This window comes from Talpa occidentalis, unplaced genomic scaffold, assembly GCF_014898055.3.
Source record: "Talpa occidentalis isolate TD23 unplaced genomic scaffold, MPIMG_talOcc4v2.1, whole genome shotgun sequence".
Lineage (NCBI taxonomy): Eukaryota > Metazoa > Chordata > Mammalia > Eulipotyphla > Talpidae > Talpa > Talpa occidentalis.
Genome location: NW_026555331.1, coordinates 95,921,229 through 95,941,491, shown reverse-complemented (window position 1 = coordinate 95,941,491; position 20,263 = coordinate 95,921,229). Strand labels below are relative to the sequence as shown.

At 36.7% G+C, this 20,263-nt stretch overlaps 1 long non-coding RNA gene and 1 other non-coding gene across 2 annotated transcripts in view; one reads left to right on the top strand and one right to left on the bottom strand.

Annotated features, from left to right (window-relative positions):
- Window positions 1-20,263, bottom strand: part of LOC119247629 (uncharacterized) — a 260,801-nt gene that overhangs the window by 197,744 nt on the left and 42,794 nt on the right. The window lies entirely within an intron of this gene.
- On the top strand, window positions 4,984-5,090 carry LOC119252254 (U6 spliceosomal RNA). The gene has a single exon (XR_005126754.1). It is a non-coding gene; the product is annotated as a U6 spliceosomal RNA (small nuclear RNA).

The window sequence follows — 20,263 nt, the reverse complement described above, 5'->3', positions numbered from 1 at the left end:
AAAATACTTATTTTTGAGAGCTGCAATCTACCAGATCATTTCAAATAACAAATTCCGTAATCAAGCATGAGCAGAAAGTTCTTCTTTTTGGAGGATGACTTGTCTTTATAATACTATTTCATATTTTGATGAGATTATTAAAAATCTGTTATGAAATACCCCTAACTACTGGAGTGGATGAAGACATCCTTCTAAGCAACAAATTTTCAGAATAATGACAGTTGTTCAAAAAGTGGTGTTCTTTTACATTTTCTTTATCTAAATTTTGGTTTTTATTGCATAAATAGTGGTGCCAAGTCTTCAGAATGGATTTTTGGTAGTATATAGTAAAATATTGAGAAAAGTGGTGGCATATAAAAAATAAGGTAAACCATAAACATGTTCCTAGGAGCTGTGTGTTAAATCCATATACAGTCAAATCCATAGAAATTCAATTCACCTAAGTGAAGTTTGTAATTACTGAGTCAGTTTCAAAAATGACCCTTTTACATTAACTGAAATAACTTAGAATTGATGCCTGAATAAAATTGTCTGATCCAAGTAAATTAGATATATTGCCACTTACTGAAATCTTTCATTTCCCTTAATGAAGATTTATAACAAAGACTTTTTAAAATTTTTTCATAGACGTTTACATTTTTGAACGGCTTTGCAACCCACAATAATTCCCATAGATTGCTTATAAATTGAGTTTTCTATTTTTTATTGTCCACTTATTTCTTTACCTATTTGTTAGTTTGTTTAACCTGACTTTCCTCATTTGTTTAAAAGAAAAAAAAACAGAGCAAATACTAATATTTTAATGCATCTCTATGTCATTATTTTATGTCTTAATGCATTGATTTTTCAAAGGACAATGGTGATAAAAATAATAGCTAATATCAATACTAGGTATGTTGTTGGCTTTCATTTTAAGCAAAATAATTCATATTCTATCAAGAAATTCTCTTTCTAGCCCTAATTTACTAAAATTTTCATCCAAATTTGATATTAAATTTAAATCAAATTTTTTTATGTTCAAGACAACTTATTTATGTGAATTATTAACATGATCAATTTTTTTTAAAGTGGAAATGTCTTCAATGTTTTTTTTTTTAACATTTATTTATATTTATTTATACAAGCACTGGGTACAGTCAGAAGCGTGGGAGGGTGAGAGAATTCACCAGAACGGGAAGCAGAGCAGGCAGGAGAGGTCTGCACACCATGTGGGACCCTCCTCCAGTGGCTGGGGAGCAGCCAGGGATTGAACCGGCGCCCCAGAGGCTGAGGGCAGCTTCGCAACCCAGCGCTCAACTGCTGCGCCACCGGGGAGGCCCAACTTGATCAATTTTTGTGGTATTTTCTAATATTGAATTCTTCTTGAGTGGAATTTGCACTACTTGGTTCAGACAGTGACCAGTTTTGTGCAACCTTCTTAGGTTTGGAAAAGTTTATGCTTTATTGAATCTCAGAATCCCTAAATTTGAAGACAGAAACCCATTTATTCAGCCTTCCCCACAAAGGTATGTCTAACATAATAAGCTAGGATCAATCAGCTATACCTGTGGGATAGGCAAATGTGCAAGACCATGGAGAAGAAAGCGTTGCATAAGCTCAAAACTGGCATGTATTGTCCAGTTTTTAAAAGCAGAAGTGGCGAGGTTCCCCTATTTTCCACATCAGCTGCACAGCTGTGGAGTCTGTGTCCCACCACAGGACCAAAAAATCTTCCTTATAGCAGCCCTCTGGTTGGGTGTGGGCATCAGCCTCAGCTACAGAGCCTCTGTGAGACTATGTGAGATACATTTAGTAACTTCATTTTTGCGGAAGGCTTAGTGGATTCTGTTATGAAAATAAGATCTCTGATTGAATTAATTTACTAAGGACTTATTTCACTGTGCTAGCATTATATTAAGGATTTATTTTACAGAGTACTCATTTTAAAATTGTTTGCTGGTTTTCTTTGTTGAGGGGAAGTAGAATGGAGAGTCTTGTTAAATTCCAATGTTATACTTTGGTAAAATGAGTTGATATGTGAATTCAGTAAAATTTAAGACATTCACAATGTTTTCTTCTCTAGAGAAATTTAAATATGTTGTGAATCATCTATTCCTTAAATATGTCTTTTTTTTAAAGATTTATTTAATTATTTATACAAGAACCAGGGTACAGGCCAGATGCACCGGAGGGTGAAAGGATTCACCAGAGACAGAGTGGGGAACAGAACAGGTAGACTGACGAAATACCCTGTTGAGGGAAGCAGTGGACGCAATAGGAGAGGTCTGTAGTGCCATATGGGACCCTCGTCAGCCAGCCAGAATAGAACCAGTGCTGTGGAGACTACGGACAGCTTCACAGCGTGGCACTCAACCACCTGTGCCACCAGGGGAGGCCCTATTCCTTAAATATGTCATAGACATTTCTTTGATATATTTCTTTCATCCATTGGAGATAGATCTAGTTTTGTTTTGAAATTTTCTTCTTAAACATAAACAACTCAGTTTTTCTTCTCAAAAGTATCTATTTCATTCACTCTTTTATAGTAACGCAAATCTCTGAAATGCTAGCTAATGGTCATGAAAATAATGTTATATCCTTGCAAAATTTCTTTTCACATGTGCAATCTTATTTGATTATTATTCCAAAAGAACAACCATGTGAGAGATTATATATGGCATTATTTTCTAAATAAAAACACCAAACATCATCAGAAGATCAGAATATGCCAAGATGACTTAGATAAGCATATACATTTGATACAGATTCTTCTCATTTCCCATTAATTTTGGTTGAAGATTAAACTACTATTATTAAAGCTACTACTACTGATTGGCATTTCTATGTAATAGGTAATGTTCTAATGCCTCATTTGGATCTCATTTAATGAAAATAACCCCAATGTGAATATAACTCTTTTCTTCATTTTACAGGTAACAAGGCTTATGGAACTTAAGAAAACTTCCTGATATCTGATAGGTTCAATTTTCCTCTAGAAAAGAAACTAAAGCACCTACACAAAAGTACTGTGTTTAAATAATTCTCACAAATATTAGTTATTGCCATTCTGAAGCACACATTAAGTTACCTAATTATTAATTTTGTCATTATTAGTAATAACTCTAGTATTACTTGACCTGAAATAATAAGCTAGTTAGAGCACAAAACAGATTTTTTTTAATTATGTCCTATATTCTCGAAAATATGAGATTTGGTAAACAACTTATTTTTCTATGCAATAAAATAAAGTAATAAGATTGGGGAAAGGAAATTTGGAAAAAGATTTTTTTTTTTTAAATAATAAATTTTATTTTTATATTCCCCATACAATTGCAGCCCCCCCCCATTCTGACCCCAATCCCTCCCCTCCTGCCCCTGCCCCCCTAAAAGTGTCTCTGGTTCATAGTTTTTTGTTGATTTTGATTTTCACTTTCTTATAGTTATTCATTTTCCTGGTCCCTTATTTAAGTTTTCTAGATTCCTGCTATGAGTGAGACCATCCGGTATTTTTCTTTTTCTTTCTGGCTTATTTCGCTGAGCATGATCCCTTCCAGCGCCATCCATGTTGCTGCAAATTGCATGTGTTTATCTTTTTTGAATGCTGAGTAATATTCCACGGTATATATGTACCACATCTTCTTGATCCAGTCATCTATTTTTGGGCATTTGGGTTGTTTCCAAAGCTTAGCTATTGTAAACAGTGCTGCTATAAACATAGGGGTGCAGGTGTTCTTTGGAATTGATGTTTCTATGTCCTTTGGGTAAATACCTAGGAGTGGAATTGCTGGATCATATGGAAGCTCTATGTTTAGTAGGTCCAGAAATCTCCACACAGCTCTCCACAGTGGTTGGACCAGTTTGCACTCCCACCAACAGTGCAGAAGAGTTCCTTTTTCTCCACACCCTCGCCAACATTTGTTGTTGCTAGTTTTTTTAATATGTGCCATTCTCACTGGTGTAAGGTGGTATCTCATGGTAGTTTCGATTTGCATTTCCCTGATTACAAGTGATGTTGAACATTTTTTCATATGCCTGTTGGCCATTTGCATTTCCTCTTCAGAGAAGTTTCTTTTTAGCTCTTCTGCCCATTTTTTGACTGGATTCTTTTCTTTGTTGTTGTTGAGTCTCATCAGCTCTTTGCAGATTTTTGTGATCAGCCCTTTATCATTAGTGTTGGGTGCAAAAATGTTCTCCCAGTTGGTGGGGTTTCTCTTTGTTTTTGTTATTGTCTCTTTTGCTGTGCAGAAGCTCTTTAATTTGAGGTAGTCCCAGCTGTTTATCTTTGCCTTCACTATCACTGCTTTGGGTGATGTGTCTGTAAAGATGTCTTTGATGTGCAAATCACGTAGTGTTTCGCCTATATTTCCTTCTATATATTTTATGGTTTCAGGTCTTATGTCTAGTTCTTTAATCCATTTTGAGTTGATTTTTGTGTATGGTGTGAGGTAGTGGTCAAGCTTCATGACATTGTATTCATTCTTCCCCTAGTCACTTGTCCATTACTCCACTCCGCTGCCAAACCCGGAGAGTCAGAGTATCCGCTGTGACCTCTACACCAATGACCTAGACCCTCCCTCATATTCACCATCTACAAAGTACTTTCGCTCAGAGTAAATTTTTCCCCAATCATCTCTGATTAGTCCTGCCTTCTCTTTCAAAGTTTTGCAGAATCCCTGAACAAAAGCCTTGGGGAGCACCCTGAAACCCTGAAAATAGTTAATTCACCTCAAGCAAAGGAAACTTGGAACAGAGGTCTGTTGTTTCCTTAGATGGAAGGAGTGGGATTCTCTTTCATGTCTCCTTCAGCAGGAAACCAAGCCAGAATTAATGTCTCAGTAAATTGTCCAGAGGGAGCAATGGTGAAGAAGAGGTGGGAGAGGTGGGAGGGGGAGAAAAAGGAAGGAAGGAAGGAAGGAAAGAAGGATGGGAGGGCAAAAGATTAATTATATTTCTTAATACTCTGCTACAAACAATGTCACATTTCTTTGCTAAAGAGAAAAATCAGTGCTCATTTCAGCAGCACATATACTAAAATTGGAGCAATACTGAGAAGATTAGCATGGCCCATGCACAAGGATGACATGCAAATTCATGAGGTATTCCATATTTTTAAAAATAATAAAGAGAAAAATTACATGCTTCTTAAAAATGGCAAGAAAGACTTGACGATTGCAGTAATGATCAAGATTTGCAACAGTTCCCTGTTGAAACCAACCTCACTGGAGCCATGGGCAGGAGAGTTTTTAAGAACTGGGATAAGATAGAGAAGTTAGAGAGGGAGGTTGGACTCTATGGTCATGCCATCTGTGTTTGCTAATTGGTGCTTAATGAAGTTAGACTTCTACTGTCACACACAGCCTGAGAAATAGATGCCCGTTCTTTCCTGATGATTACATTTTAGAGATACTTCCAGTCTTTGAGAAAGACACCTGTGGATAGCAGAGGGTTTATATCTCAAAGCGATAGAAAAAGTATTTACAATTGCATGTTTTCTGATCACAATACCCCAAGAAAAAGAAAGGCAGGGACCTGGAGGTCTGGAAGACAGCTGGTTAAAATTTAGTCAAGGACTTTAAGTGGTGAACTTTAAATACAGTATACAGAGGTTGGTTTATCATATTACATACCTGATCTCATGTTATAATGCAGTGTTGCTTCAAATATATATATATATATACAACAATAACATCAAAATATCCTGAAAAAAATTTTATTTAAGCTGAGGGGATAATTAAGGCTATATTGGTCACCTTCTTCTCTCTGAAGCAGAGAACACTGGTCTAAACCTTACCTGCCTGGCTGTCAAAAAATGCTAGTCATAGGTGGTTTCAAAGGAGACCTCACCCTTCTCTGTATTTTGGATGATTCTCCAATGCTTAACACATCTAGACAATTTGGGGAGAGGCCTCTATCTCTAGCCCACACTAGAGCTCATGCTCAAGTTCTCATAGTCACTAGAAAGTAGATAACGCTCTGCTTCCTTGACATTCTGCCGCCTGGAAATTCTGCCTTGACATCAACAAATCACACCTTTTGACAGTCTTTGGGATTACTGCCCATCATGATCTGCCCTATTACACATACTCTCCCACAGTAAAACAAAACAAAATTCAAAGTGCTGTTTTTACCTTTCTCAGTCTAGATATTTCCAAATATGAAAGTGAAGGGGAGATTATTTTCTGACTACCTGGAAATTTTTGCTTTGGTCAGTCAACACAAAAATCCTAAATAAAAAACTTGGAGTACATTTGGCTACATTCACAAAAAGCAAAAGTGACTGCTCTTTCCATTTCTTCCAGATTCTATGGCAGAGAATAAAACAGAAAGTAATAATATGCAGGTATGTAAGATTATTTAGAAATAAACAAAATTTGAGAATTAAGATACCAAAAGATTAACAATGTTATAATTCATTGGTGGGTAATAATTTAAATTCTCATTTGTTTTTGCTCTCTTCATGTTGTCTGTGATAACCAATAAAATGCTATGATTTTCTTTTGAAATGAAGAACTAGAAATTCAGGAAAAGAAAGTGGGAAGATTTCTTTCTTCTTGGAAGGGAAATCATTCTGTCTTTTTCTTAATCATTAAAGACATCATTAAAGAAAATGGTCATACTGATAATTTTAATACTCTCAGAAAAAGGGCTTTTTAGAAGGAAATTTAAAATGTTGAGCTACAATGAGATTTAGGTGACCCACTTCAAATTTTTCCCTGTAATAATCTTATTTATAATTGTGTTAGGGGAAATTCAATGGTGATAAGTGATTTTTTAAGAAAGTGTCCTTTTATTATTTTTTTATTTTTTTTTAAATTTATTTATTTTTATACAAGAACTAGGGTATAGGCCAGAGGCACAGGAGGGTGAGAGGATTCACCAGACAGAGTGGGGAGCAGAACAGATAGACCAAAATGCACTGCTGAGGGGATAAGAGGGCGAGACAGGAGAGGTCTGCCATGCCATGCAGGTATCTCCATATAATAAGATGACTAAAAGTTTCTACTAAATAATAACTTTGTGTGCACATGACAACAAAATATCTGTTATGAGTCCTTTCTCTAGTCTTGCCCACACTATATTGCCCTGTCACCAAAAACTCTTCCGTGGAAACAGTCAAACAACTATTAGCTACCAGGCCATGTTTCTTTTTAAAATAATGCTTCAAATAATAAAGAAAACTCTGGGAATTTGTAGCATAAAAGGCGGCTACTGAGAAAAGAACAAAGCCAATGTATTGTGAAGAGAATTCTTATTTTCATATTTCCACTGTGTTCTTATTCTTCCTTTCCTAGGACTTGCCCTTAAGTTCCTGCTACAAATTTTCTAATTAACTAAAGGGAAGTCCTGTCTAGACTAGATAAAAATCAGATTTTTCTTATCTAAAGAACAACACTGCCTTTTATCTCTTGTTAATGTTATACATATATTTGCCTAAATTTTAGCTACAATGCTGTAGTTCTTAGAATATTGTTTCTGGAATCAACAGTCAAGAAAATTCACTTTAAAATAAGTACTTCTATATAGAAATGACTAGTTTTTATTTCAACAATCAAAGTAAGTTTACTTAGGACACTGATTTCAAAATTACATTTTATTAACTGAATCGATCTACTATCTACTCTGCAGACAAGACACTTAGAATTATAATGTTATACAAACAGACAGACACATGACAGCTAGATGATAGGTAAATGGATGAATGGACAGATACTTGTCTTATCACTGGATTCATTGTCTTCTCTTCTTGCATTTTGTACAGTATGTCTGAATAAATTTTTACTAAAATCAAATTATTCCTTCTTCTGTTATTTTATAAAACAGCAATTCCTCTGCCTGCATCTATCAAGTGGTTCCTTACCATGCTTTTTTTTTCATAATTGCCTGATTTAAACACATGAATTTTTAAAATATATTTCTCAGAATCTTAATCCTATGAGATACTTAGTGAAATAAAGATGGGAATGCCACATGTGCAAGTTAGAATCGACTCTTGGGAAGCTCCACGGTAAGGAAGTCTGATTAGGAAAATTTAACCAGTATTTCCTAAATTTGACCTTGGAACTCTTGAGAGTTTGTACACTTTGAGAAAAATTACTTTCCTATTGAAGTTGGTTCTACAGATTCCAGTAGCTTTATTTGCTTGGAAAAACAAAGGCAGAAAACAATCCATCCAGTCTTATTTAAAAGGAAGAGTATTAAACATACCATAGTAGTACAGATTTGGGCACACACATTCCTCTTGTTACTTTTCTCTGCATTACTTCATGCTAATTTTTTATGAATTAATATATGCTCACAAGTAAAAGCATTCAGGCACACACATTTCAAATAAAGTAATTCCTGGCTAAACTCCCCTCCCCAAGTACCTTCAGATAATACCTGGTCTGATTGGGTACATCCTGCTCCTGGTCCTGACCCCTTTACTTGAAGTAGGCATTGAATCAGCCTGGGCTTCGTACCTTTTGGAAAACAAACAGCAAGAGGAGGAGCACAGCAACTCCTGTTACTCTCAGTAACACACCTGCAACAGGTAAGATTAAAAATGCAGGGGTACAAAGGGCAGATGGAGTAACTCACTGGAATCACTTTCAATATTAATGAAAAATATCCTGGTCACTTTGATTCAAATAGAGCAAAGTAGTTTCAAAAATGCAACAGAGTTAGATTACCGTTAGAGGGGTAAATTTTCTTAATTTTTTTTAATTTCAGTCATATCTTTATTTGATAACCGTGATAATGAAAATGAACCACCTCTTTAAATTTTATTTTTTATTAACACAAGATCTGTACGTGGGTCTTTTTAAAAAAAAATCAAGCCTATAAAAGGATCTTAAAATGAAAAGCAATGTTCTCAAGCCCCACCCCGCCCACCCAACCCCATATACCACTTCCTACTTCTGTTTCTGTTTATAATTCTTTCAGTGGTTCCCCCTCCCACTCAAATTTAATGCTTATAGCACAATTTTTTAGGTATATAAGGCATTATCCACTTACTTTTGCTCAAAGAAACTGAATTTCTATCTACTTTTTTATTTTTGTTTCATTTATTTGCATTAATTTAATTTGTTATCTGTTAATAGTATACTTTAATATCTCATTTTTCTCTTTAAATATTGGCAATATTTATGTCCTGTATTGTAGCTGGTTTTAAATCTTACATGTTTTGCCTATAGGTTGATTCTCAAGATGGGAAACGAATTAGCTAATATCCTTAGTGGAGGATTCTGCTTACTAGTAATCCACAGGTAATCCCATTTTGTCCATCTCTGCCTACTATTTGCCAAGCTAGGATGCTCTAACCACATTCCCCTTACACCACCTTATCAAGAAGATTATAGAATCAATTTAGAGTACTCCAAGGAGAGCCATCTGGAAACATATTGGAATGGGCAATGGAGGGAAGAGCCACTCTTTCTGTGGCCCAGTGGTGCTGGCACCCTGGACTTCAGTGGACTTGAGTGTGGCAGCCTGTATGTCCTCTGATGAGTGCCCAGTGAATTCTGTGATGATTTTCTGCAGCTTTCTCCCCTCATGAAGAAGTCCAAGTTTTAAAGGTGGAAGCAAAGATCTACTGGCAGCAATTGAATTTTCAAGACTCCAGCCCATTCAATGATCCTGTAAGCACCATTTTCCTTGCCATAAACTCACACTAGAAAATCTGACTAGTACATGTTTATGTATAATTTTTTCTTAGAAGAGTCATTATATTAGGAGCACTTTCTTTGCCCATAGGCTCAATGTCAGTACATATGTGCCACTCAAAACAAAACCCTCTCTTGGCCCACTTTGCTTGCAGTGTCATGTCCCATTTATGTTAGTTTTGGCACTGAGCCTTGACTTTATCATGGAGTTGGTTTTTCTGTTTCCTTGTTGAAAAAACTAATGCACATGTTTATCACAAAGTCATTAATATCATCCAGCATCTTAATCAATCCATTTCAATATCTCTTTAAAACAAAGCAACCTATTCTTTGGAACTATTGTTCTGCAGTCTGTTAATACAACAACCATTCTAAGATTAACTCAAACCAAATGTTTGGATTAGTGCCGCTGTTTATCAAATTCTTTGAAACCTTCCTTCTGTCTTCCTTCCTCTTCTTTTTTCCTTTCTTTTTTTTTCTCTGTAATCCAAATAGATCAAAGAAACTTTAAGCAACTTCTTTTGAATAAAAATACACGGAAATTATACTAAGTCCCTATGTTTCTGAGACTTGTAAGTTTGCTTCCTCAAGTGATTACTGTCTTGATTGAACATAAAATTCTACATTCAGACAATTTTTTTCAGACCTTTCATGGCACTGATCTGCTATTTCCTGGCATCTAGGATTCCTAAGCGCTTTGAATTCTTCCTAATATATACTGGGCATTTCCCCCTGATATCCCAGAAGTGTCTAAGACCTTCTACCTTTGGTGAAGGAAATGTCACAAATATGAATCCAAGTGTATCTTTTCATTTAACTCTGACATGCACAGCTCTTTTACCCTGAAGACTTATTTCTTGGGCCTCCCTGGTGGCACAGCAGTTGAGCGCTGGGTTGTGAATCTGCCCACAGCCTCTGCAGCGCCGGTTCGATCCCCGGCTGCTCCCCAGCCACCAGAGGAGGGTCCCGCATGGCGCGCAGACCCCTCCTGCCACCCGCTGCTCCCCTCAGCAGTGTACTTGGGTCCTTCTACCTGTTCTGCTCTCCGCTCTGGCTCTGGTGAATTCTCTCACCCTCCCGTGCTTCTGACTGTACCCAGTGCATGTATAAACAAATAAATAAATCTTAAAAAAAAAAAAAAAAAAAAAAAAGACTTCTTTCTTTAGTGGGGGGAAAATCCTTTCTCATTTTTCTTTGAAATTTTCCACCCCACACTTTTCTTTGTTCCTTGTTTCTGGTCCTCCTGCTATAACACTTAGATTTTTCTGTTTTATCTTTAAAGTTATCCTTATTTTTATCATCACGTCACTTTCCAGGCAATTTCCTCAGTGTTATCTTCAAAATTTGGAATGAAAAATTTAATTTTTAAAAGGTCTCATTTGTTCTCTAATATTTCATAGATTTTGTTATATTATCCTGTTGTTAGGGGGAAAAGGATGTCCTAAAGCTAATTCCATACAGGGTTTGTGGACTCCACCCCCACCCCAGGCCAAAGACACTGGGAACTCCAAATCCCATCACACCAAAGGGAAGGTGGCTGGGACCTGAGGGTGGGGTTAAGCAGCCAGGTTGGTATAAAGCCACGCACGTGGGCTTTGGAGGGGATCCCCCATTTTGGCTCGTAGCATCCGGCCAGCTCTGAGGGTGCCTTTGGGTTTCCAGGTCGGCGGATCGGGTAGGACGCATGAAAGACTTTATTTCCCTATTTTCTCCCTGAGTTGTACATTTTCCTTATTTCCTTTTCCCTTGTAAATAAACCTTTTATTAACCTTTTGTGTGTGCCTGTAGTGGAGTATTAATAAGTCCCTTGTAAGCGCGCGGGTGAGGACCCACAGCCAGGCAACCCGTTCAATATCGGGGCTGCCCTATAACACTATTTTTTTACATTATTAGCTTTACTAAATTATCTTTGTTTCTATTGAAATTTCTTTTTCTTGTCTTTTCCCTTTCATGCTGTTGGTCTTCTTCACATATATCAGATCTGAGAATGAGGGCCTCCATTGTGTTTTTCAAGTAGTTGGTTAAGTTTCCTCTGCTCAAAATGTTGAGTTGACTTCCTTCACTTTTGTACATGAATATATGCATTTGTATTCTAACTCTACTTCCTCTCTTTGTGTAGGGATGTTATGTATATGAGTAGCACCTGGGACTGGCTGCTTTTGCTCAGGTCCTCAGCTAGGACACTAAGCTTTAGGTGAAGAAGGACTCTAATTTCCAGAATGGGGAAGATTTAATTTAGGCAGAGGCATTCACTTTAGGAACCTTATGTTTTAGCACAGAAACGACATATTTTCATTCCTGCTATAAACACAATGTCAGGAGAGGGACAAGACAGGAAGCAGACAGATGTAGACAAAATGGAGATCCACCTCATGAGGATACCTAGAGGGAGCTTGGGTCCAAGAGAAAACCACAGCCAAGTGTCTGAGGTAGCATCAGACATCCTAGGTAAATGCGAATAAGAACAATTGAAAGAAAAGTAACAGTACAAAGGGATAGAAACCCCTGATATGTTCAATTATTTTAAATTTTCCATAATAATAAAGGTGTATTCAATGCTTAATTTTGTTCAGTTGTCACCTATTCTTTAAATTGTTTCATTGCCTGTAGGTAAGTAATTCTTCTTACTCCCATATTCACCTAAGCAATGACTTTTCTTCCTGCTTCCTGCCAATTGGAAGACTACAGCTGACTTAAGTGCAGCCTAGTTATGCCCTCACCTGCTGGCATGGCCCTGGAACATGGGAGAGGCAGATTCTTGGCACAGTGGCCATCTATATCATCACAGCCTTAGACAATTGAACTCTATGAGGAAGTTGCAAAAATCAGAGCCAGCCAGGAGACTGCTCCTGATTTTTATCATGTCGGGGGTACTACCAGTTATATGCATTATTTATTTACATGGTATTGCTTGGAATATTGTAATAGCATGTAAATGTATCACTTGATTTTTATAAGCTTTTACAGATGCCGAGATCTCCATATTTTATGTTTGAACCCTGATGGTTTGAAGCTTTTAGGTCTCTTGAGTACAGCTGCCAGTGTGGGAGTGTAAGTTCATGTGGTTTGCCTGAGTCCAACTTTTATCAAGGATAAGCCTACACATGAATGAGGGAAAAGTGTTGGTCAGTATTAGCACTGGCAATTTGTTAATGAGGCAGCCACATTTTTTCTTTTTATAGCTTTACCTTGGTATAAGCCACAAAAAAAAATCAAGGTCTATTTCCCAAGCTAGTCAGGTAGGTTAAAATCATATTAATATTTTCTAGAATGGGAATGAGTCATTCAGAACTACATGTGTGCATGCATAAGGAGAATTAATTAGCTATATACAAGGATGGGGAAATACTCCAAAGGATAGCAAAGTTTTCATTTTTTGATTAAAATAGAATATCAACGTTTCCATATCAAGAGCAGAAAAAGGGTTCATTTTCATTAAGTCCTTCTGACTACTGAAATGTAAATTTGCATAAGCAGCATGCTTCCCCACCTTAATGATCAAATGTGTTCCAAAACAGCAACAACAAAAGAGGTAGATTCTTTTTCAAGGGGGTGTGTCGACTGAGGTAGCACTGCTTTACAACACTGTATAAGATTCAGAGGTATAGGATCCCACCACTTCATCTATGATCAGGGTATTCTAATGTCAGGGACTGAGAATTTTAGTCTCCAATCAACAGTCTTGTGAATTTATCAATGGACTTCCTGATTAACATATACATTCTGACAGAACAAAAATATTATTTTCAAATTTTAATAAAGTGTGGGTCAAATACAATTACAAACATTTGGGATTGAAAATGAGAGGAATTAAACTTAGGGAGAGAAACTAGAAGGAAAGAAGAAGCTGAACATCAAGAAAGGAAGCAGCTCAGAGTTCGGGAAGGGGGACTGGAGTTGAGGAAGCATCTGTGTCCACCTGGAGCCCACAGCCATTTACCTGCCAGAGTAACAAGGCCCTGGCCTTGGTACAGAGGTTGTAATGCACAGATGCTGAAAAGTGCAGCATCTCTATGCTTTATCCCACAAGTTCTGAAATGACTATTTGCCCATTCAGTTTTCCAACTGGGAAAAATGGCACCATGAACATGTCCACTATTTTGCCAATTTTTCTGATTCAGATCAAGACCTACAAAGCCCTCATGTAAAAGACTTTATGCATTCTTTTTTTTTTTTTTTTAAGTATTCCATTAAGTTGTTGTTTTTGCTTTGGTCAGAGCAAAAACACTGGAGAATTTCTTTGATCCTGCACTTGGGAGCCTTATTCCCAGCTCATCACACTAGTACTCAAAGTTGGGAAGCAAGAAAAAAGCAACAGAGGGACAGAAATAAGGCTGTAAAAAGCCCTATGGCTTTAAGTACCGAGGAGTCATTTCTCAGTTGATTTTATTGTCATATCTCAGTGGATTTTATTATCCTAAGTTTCAGTTAACTAAAAAAAAACAACAAAGGATTCACTAATAAAAATTCCTTTAACTCCACTGATAACTTTATTTAGTTGTTTTTTGTTTTTTTCTAAGTAGGCACCAAATCTTTTTTTTGTTTTTTTTTTCATTTTTACTTAGAAATCACAGATCCCATCCTTTTTGAGAAACATAAGTCACATTCTGCATGAGGAATAACATATAAAGAAGAAATGGATTGTTCACTTTTAGCTTCTAGTTCTAAAATAAATCAGAGTAAGATAGACTGTTGGCAGAAAGGAAAAAGTTGAGTGAGGCAAAAATTAACCCCCAGTAGAGTCCATGCTGCTTACTTTTCCATCAGCCTAGATAATTGCACCCCCCCAGCCCCCACACCGGCAGTCTTCACAAACTAAAAGTAATGGTCGTACTCTTGTTTTGAGGTGTTCATTCAGCTCTGCTTGATCAAAATGCAAGAAAATAACCCCCATTAATGAGAGGGAGGCAGTCACGAAAAATACCAGGAGAAGTGGAAAGCTCTCCAGCATAGAAAGCATGATCTAAGTGATCTGTACTGGGGGATTATATTCATTTTGCTTTGAATTTTTATAGTAATAACCAATGAATAAACACAAAAATGCTTATTATTTCTGATGCCAAAAAAAGTAAACACAAAAGATAAAAATTAAAGCATTAGCAATCTTATACTAAATCTATAAAAATACTATTATCATTTTGTTCTTAGGTGGTTTATAGAGAATCCAAACAAATAAACTGAATAAAACAAACTTTTAGATAATATCATTTAGTGGATACCAGAAGGAAAGGGAGTAGGGGGCTAGGTAAACTGGGTAAAAGGTATCGAGAATTAGACCCCTAGTGGTGAGTTTAAGGTAGTATATACATATTGATCTGTAATGACACACAGCTGAAACTTACAATATTATAGTTCAATATTACTTCAATAAAAATTAAATGAAAGTAAATGTTAAAAACACATATTATACAAAATGTTTACATTTGTGAGGTTTTTTTCTCTATCTCTTATCACTAGATAAGTCTTTTTTCCTAAATCCTATACTTGGCAAACAAAGCATTCTAAAAGTAATGTCAAAATCAAAAGACAATGATTATTAAATACTGAGATGCCTAAAACAAAGCTTTTTTAGAAGTCAAAAAATAAAAATTCCAAAAGACTTTCTTTTTTCATGCATCATGATGTCAAAATGATCCTTCTACTAGTAACAGAGTTGATTTTTTTTAATGATGATTCTTATAGTAAAATAAGTAAAAGGGTGATTCTAATGAATTTATTAGTAAGTTTTTCTATATACAAAATTTCAGCACAGCAGACTCTGGCAGAGGATCAAGGGTGCTTGATGGTGGGAGAACTACAATGAGGGCCCTAAGGGGAGAAATCCTTTATCATCAAAATTTTTACAAAATGTAAAATGAGGGGACTTTATTCATAAAAAAATAAAGATTTCAGCAGTCACAAAACATAGTGTTTTTTTATGTTTTAAATTCATTCCTTTAACACACATGTATTGAGTACCATTTGCTAGGAACTTATTTAATGGCTGCTGCCGTGTGAGTGAGACAGATCACCCCAGCTGCTTTCTAGGGAGGGAAGCAGATGTTGGTGGTGAGAATTTCGCAGTTATTCACTCACACACCAGATACTCCCTGAGAGTCCTACACCTGACTCTACCGGACCCTTGAAACATAGCAATGAACAGAACAAACTCAGTGTTTTCATGGAACTTAAACCACAGTCAGAAAGAGATATTATCAATGAAAGATTTTTTTTTTTAATTTTAATGCATGGAAATAAATAAAGTAGGGCAAGGGGACAGGAAATGGAATCAAAGGATGGGGCTGGGGTTAGTTGGCATGAGTTAATGTGGGCTGCTCTGGAAAGCCCTCCCTGAAGAAAAGGAAGGACAGAAAAGAGTTGAGAGGGGAAGATTGTTTTACCACCCAGAGATGGTGATTATGATAGCATTAATAATAGCTGATGGGAATCAAGGCTTCTTTGGTGCAGTACAGAAGTATTCTATGCACTTCAAATGTAACAATGTATTTAATCCACATGGCATCACTATGAGATAAATATTATGCTCACTTTACAAATGAGAAAATAGAGGTGCTGGGCCTACCCTGGTGGCACAGCGGTTGAGCGCTGGGCTGCAAAGCTGCCGCAGCCTCTGCAGTGCCGGTTCGATCCCTGGCCTCCAGGCGAGGGTCCCACGTGGCACGCAGACCTCTCCTGCCGCCCGCTGCTCCCCTCAGCAGTGTACTTCGTCAGTCTGCCTGCTCTGCTCCCCACTCTGGCTCTGGTGAATTCTCTCACCCTCCCGCGCTTCTGACTGTACCCAGTGCTTGTATAAATAAATAAATAAATAAATAGATAGATAGATAAATCTTAAAAAAAAAAAAAGAAAGAAAAGAGATGCTAGGATACCTCTTTTTTTTTTTTTTTTCGGTGCTTCACTTTATTGAGCTTTTCAGACACTGCACTTCTTTACAAGCTGTGACAACCTTGCATCATCCAAGCCTGTCAGCACCACTTTTCCAAGAGTTCACATAAGGGTTAGCATTTTTTTAGCAAAAAGGATTTTTTAATTAAGATGTGCACATTGTTTTTCAAGATATAATGCTATTATACATTCCATAGACTATAGTATGGTGTAAATTTAATAGGACTGGGATAAAAATTCTTGGGTTTCACTCCATTGCAATGGTCTGGTCTTGAACCTGCAGTCTCTCCAAAGTGTACCTGGATAGGACCCTCATGTGATAATTCAAGATCCACAATTCTTTGAATTCAGATAGACTAATGAAAAAAAATCCTTTTAAAAATAAGTAAACAACAAAAACAATAATAACTACAAGCTCTGGTAAATGTTGTGAACAGAACAAATAAACATCCAAAAATAACAGGGAAACTGCTTAAGGTGAGGTCAAAAGGGAAGGCCTCGCAGAGACCACACTTCACCTGGAAACTGAAGGATGAAGAGCATCCTCTAAAGGAATATCTGGGGCAGGGGCCTTCCAGGCAGAGGGAGGAGCTGTGCCATGACCCATGGTCAGAAGGAACAGGCCAAACTGGAGCAGCTTGAGGAAAATCAGTGAATCTGGAGCCCAAAGAATGAAGAGAAGTATACTGAGAGATTAGGCAGGAGAATAGACAGAAGCTGTTTCATCTCAATCTGGGAGGGAATTGTATTAATATAAATCATTGGGAAGTCGTTTATGCAGTACATTATCTGGTTCAGCTTTTGAAGAATATCACTGCTTCTATGTGGGTAAGGAATCAGAGTTTCATGGATAATTGACAGAAAAATGAATTATTTGTGGGAAGGTTGAGATTCACATTTTCTTTAGCTATACAACATTTAGAAACAAGGAATGAGCAAGTGGCCTCAAGCCTGTACAGTTGCACACATATATGAATCTGGTGTTCAGTGTTCACTGTTTTAGAAAAGCTTTTTTTAAATAGATCTCACTCAAGAGGGATAGTCTCCCACATTCCCTGGGATTTCTGAATCCTTGCCGTCACTGAATTTACTGAGTGATAGAAAATATTCCCTGATTCTCTGGAATGTGATTCTTCCATTTTTTGACCATTTCTCTGGTCATTAGAATGCTAATTATGGTTTGCTTGGACTTACTATGTTAAAATACCTTTTAGCCACACATTAAATTTAAAATTATGTTTGTGAGAAGAGGCTGTTGACAGAAGACTGTTTTGGGACTGTACAAATGAACTCCACCTCAATCTGTTTTCACAGGAATGTTCGATGTTTTATAGTACACTGCGGTTTTGGATTTAGGATCAAATTTGGAACTGAACTGCTTTCTGTTCAGTAAAGCAGAACTAAAATGTCACAGCTGTGAAGATTTTTTTTTTTTTTTTTTTTTTAGAAAAATGAGCTGCCCTGTCACGAGCACCACCAAGTGGCTTGTGTAGATCCTCCAAATCTCCCAAGATGTCACTTAATTGCAAAATTCTGTCCAAAGACCAGACGGGCTGCTTATATGGAGAATATTGATATTCCTGTCTGTTCCTGGAACATAACCCACCTTAACTTAGTGACTTTAACCTAAGAACAGGAGAGTGATGAACTGCCACATTCTCACTTTCACACTATAATATTTCTCATCATATATATATATATATATATACATATATATATAAACATAAGATCTAAAATTTGTTTACATTGACACTGACTTTTTTCCTAAACCTTCCAAAATTTATATTCAGAAGTGCTAGAAAATATAGCCTCTGCCTGAAAGAAAGTGAGACTCAAAAGACAATAATACTATTATAACACCATCATCCCCTTCTGCAAACAAGTGTGGGGTAGGGGGGCAGTGTCAGACATGCTGAAAGGCCTCAGGGAAAGAGAGTTGACCTTTCAGACCCCAGCCCTTCCTACTCAATTCACTCCTTCCATTTTGAGAAACACAACAAAAAACAAAATTTTACCTGATATATTCACTATTTTAGGAATTTTATTTTAAGGTCAAAAAAAGTATCTAGAAATCATTGCTATAGGTAATAAGCTAAAGATTAAGATTTCATGAATCAATTAAAAATAAATGCCCTTAAAATTCAAGAAAGCATACCATAATATACTTGCAGAATAATTAAGAATCTACATTGCTATTATTTAGAAATATCCAAATGCATATATCAGTATAAAAAAATTTCTAAATAGACAGTGACTAAATCTTCCATAAGGCCCAAGATAAGGAACCACAGGTCTGCCATGTACTTGATTTGTCTGAAAACACAGAGTAAGAAGTGGTAAATCTTCTGATGCCATCATTGAATTGTGTAATATTCTGCTGATTACAACACGTCTCCAGATCCTTTGTCTCCTCACTTGGGTCTTACAAAAATGCTATGGATCATGGCATTTCTCTCAGAGAAAAATAAATGATCTCTTAGTTACTGAAAGCTATGGGCTAAAACCATGTCAGATTTGCTTCATTCTGCAGCACTCTGCATGGACATAAGAATTCCCAAAGCACTGTAGTCCTTCATTCATCTCTCCCATGACTGCTGCAAGATGGGCGAAGTTCTGATTATAAGATATAAAACAAAAAGGGAAAAGTGATATTCCCATTCTGTCCAAGGTCTCACAGTGCTTGCATAGAAGCAAATCTGAATTCTACCCTCTTCACTACTCTCATCTTCCATATTCTATATTCTAGTGGTCATCTATTGCCAGAACCTGAGCTAAAATTGCTCAGAGACCCTAAGGAAACAGGAAAACATAATTACATGATATTGTCCCAAATAAAATTGGACCAAGACGAGATGGTTTACCTCATAATCTGTATTTACATACAATCATCAGAGACAGCAAAAATAAAGTGTCAAATGCACAAAAGTCATGTATTTTAGCCATATTTAAAGAAAAAATGTCTTGATGGGCATTGAGTTAGAAAGCAAGAAAGGGAAAAGCAGGAATGTCTGAAATAGGATCAGGTACTCGAGACATCAATTGCTGCACATGCTTTATTTTTTGAGATTTATCTCATTTTATTCTCATAACAACCCTGTGAAATAACATTTGTAAATCTGAAGTGGAAGGTCAGGAACATAGCAGAAGAGGACAATAGTCTGTGATTAGTTGAGAAGCATTTATAGGACTAAGAAAAATATTTGGCCTATGAAAGGCCAACTTACCTGAAAATTACATTTAAAGATTCATATGTAATGGGAATTTCAGAATAAGGACTTCCAGTCTGATAGTCATGTCTGAAAATTAGCTTTGTATTTTCATATAAAATGAGCACCCCCAATTCTAAATATCTTCAATAGATAGTAGGAAGCACAGAAACTAAAAGACTTATTTACCAGAAATGAAAATTTGAGCTGGGCTATGGGACAGACCCACACAACCAACATTGTGTTCTGTGAAAATATTAGTTTAAAACAGCTTTGAGGTAAAATGAGGTATGGGTTGAGGGTGTCTCAGAGGATGAGTTAGGTCACTTGGGAAAATGCATCTTTCCTGAGGAAAGCAGAAAAAAATGCTGATATTACAATAAGGCATGCTCAGACTACTGGCAGGCCAGCGCCAAAAGTTTCTCACCTGCTTGTAACAGACAGAAATTTGATGCCAACTCAGCCCCCAAATATCTCTCCTAGGGGAGCAAGGAAAGTTTTCCATGCATAGGTTTTAGCTAGGTGGGTGGAATTGTGGAGAGGACAAACATGAC